Raw genomic sequence first — 2,693 nt, 5'->3', positions numbered from 1 at the left:
AACATGAGCGATCAGAACAGAGACGGATTCATCGATAAAGAGGATCTACACGACATGCTGGCCTCTCTTGGTAATATATATATATATATATATATATATATATACACTGCCGTGCAAAAGTTTGGGATCAGTAAGACTTGTAATGTTTTTTAAAGAAGTCTCTTATGCTCATCAAGGCTGCATTTATTTGATCAAAAATACAGAAAAAAACTGTAATCCTGCAAAATGTTATTACAATATAAAATAATGGTTTATATTTTAATATACTTTAAAATATAATTTATTCCTGTGATGTAAAGCTGAATTTTCAGCATCATTACTCCAGTCTTCAGTGTCACATGATCCTTCAGAAATAACTCTAATATGCTGATTTATTATCAGTGCTGGAAACTGTTGTGCTGCTTAATATTTTTTTGGAACCTGTGATAAATTTTTTCAGGATTCTTTGATGAATAAAAAGTTAAAAAGAAGAGCATTTATTTAAAATATAAATCTTTTCTAACAATATACACTACAGTTCAAAAGTTTGGGGTCAGTGAATTTTTATTCTTTCTTTTTTTGAAAGAAATTAAAACTTTTATTCAGCAAGGACATGTTAAATTGTGAAAATGATAGCAAAGATTTGTATTGTTAGAAAAGATTTATATTTTGAATAAATGCTCTTCTTTTTTACCTTTTATCCATCAAAGAATCCTGAAAAAGTACGACGGCGTTTTAGTGTCTTGTAAAAAAAAATGTTTAAATCTACGATTACGAGATTGAAATCGTAATATTTCGAGAATAAAGTCGAAATACTACGAGAATAAAGTCGACATATTTCGAGAATAAAGTCGAAATACTACAAGAATAAAGTCGACATATTACGAGAATAAAGTCGAAATACTACAAGAATAAAGTCGACATATTTCGAGAATAAAGTCGAAATACTACAAGAATAAAGTCGACATATTTCGAGAATAAAGTCGAAATACTACAAGAATAAAGTCGACATATTACGAGAATAAAGTCGAAATACTATGAGATTAAAGTCGTAATATTTCGAGAATAAAGTCAAAATACTACGAGATTAAAGTCATAATATTTCGAGAATAAAGTTGAAATACTACTAGAATAAAGTCATTTATTACTTACATTTATTTATTTACTTCATTCTCAAAACATTTCGACTTTATTCTCGTAATATTACGACTCTATTCTCGTAATATTATGACTTTAATCTCGTAATCTTAGATTTTTATTTTTTTTTTACGTGGCACTAAAACGCCGTCGTAAAAAAGTATAGCAGTTTCTAAAAAAAAAAAAAAAATTTGGCAGCACAACTCTTGCCAACATTGATAATTCTAATAATAAATCAGCATATTAGAATGATTTCTGAAGGATCATGTGACACTGAAGTAGGGATGTGCAACAGTGATCGAGTACTCGAGTACTCGACCGTGACAGCGATGATCGATCATGTAAACGATGATCGAAAATATATTTTTTCTTTTTCCCTGATTGGTTATAGCAGCACTTTGGGCGGTGCCCTGAGCTCTGATTGGTTAGCTTGCCACAGGATGCATCAAAAGACGTGAGAAGAGAGAGAATCATGGCCTCAAAGTCACGTAGTGATGTCTGGCTTCACTTTGAGAAGACCGATGAAAATACAGTTCAGTGCAAGCTGTGCAGCGCCATGCTGTCACACAAATCTACAACAAGTACAATGCGCGCTATCATCTAACATTTGTACATAAAATGTCTGGCGATAACAGAGCGGCAACTCAGACGAGCATTGCATCATTTGCCGTTAGACCAAAATGCAACGCAGGCAGAACCGAGAAGATGACACAGCTAATCGCTGAAATGGTGGTGAAAGATTTGCTACCCATTAGTTTCGTCGACGGAGAAGGATTTAAAGATTTCATGCATTACGTTGAGCCCGAGTATGACATTCCATCACGCAAAACAGTCACGGCAAGAATAGATGCTCTATATGAAAAGACTGCTTCTTCACTGAAGGACAGACTGTCAAAGACAATAGTGACACTAATGTAGTCTAAGAATGTGAATTTATTGTACTTTCGTGTTTTTAAAGCGCAATCCGAGTTACACTTTCGGTCAAGCTCACATCTGCATTGGCAAATTTTTTTCAGATGAAAGTTGTAATAGCTAGCCTACGTCTGATTAATTAACATGAACATTTATTACATGCTGAAAGCGCTGTATATCTGTGATTAGTTTCATGCTCAAATGCAATGCCCGATAATGATTATATTGCTTTTAGATTTTTATTATTATTACTGATGTTATAATAATGCAGCCGTGCTTTTTTCGTCATATTTGTGGGCATAATTCAATTCTTATGGCTTAGTGGCATCGAAAACGCACAGGCGATTTATGGATAATAAAACTTAATAAACTTATAACTTAATAACTTAAAAATAAAACTTAATTACAACTATTACACTTAATAACATAGATGAAAATATAGCACAAATCTGCCATACATTTCTAATGAGAACTTTATAGAAATCTAGAGTAAATTCTGTCCTTGCCCATCTTTCAGCGCGCTGTCATGAAAACGCATCACGGCGGGAGCTCTCTCTCTCTCTCTCTTTCTTTCTCTGTCTAGCGCATAACTTAGCATCCTATTGTGCAGATACAAATTGTAATGTTACGTCTGCTATGTATCTAAGTTATCTGATTTATCATAG

General features: G+C 33.1%; 1 protein-coding gene across 2 annotated transcripts in view; it reads right to left on the bottom strand.

Moving 5' to 3' along the window:
• The window catches only part of LOC107564369 (protocadherin Fat 3-like), a 101,702-nt gene that overhangs the window by 48,313 nt on the left and 50,696 nt on the right, over positions 1–2,693 (bottom strand). The gene's annotated exons all lie outside the window — the stretch shown is intronic.

This window comes from Sinocyclocheilus grahami, unplaced genomic scaffold, assembly GCF_001515645.1.
Source record: "Sinocyclocheilus grahami isolate Dianchi unplaced genomic scaffold, SAMN03320097.WGS_v1.1 scaffold927.1, whole genome shotgun sequence".
Classification (NCBI taxonomy): domain Eukaryota; kingdom Metazoa; phylum Chordata; class Actinopteri; order Cypriniformes; family Cyprinidae; genus Sinocyclocheilus; species Sinocyclocheilus grahami.
This window is presented reverse-complemented; position numbering and strand designations above follow the sequence as displayed.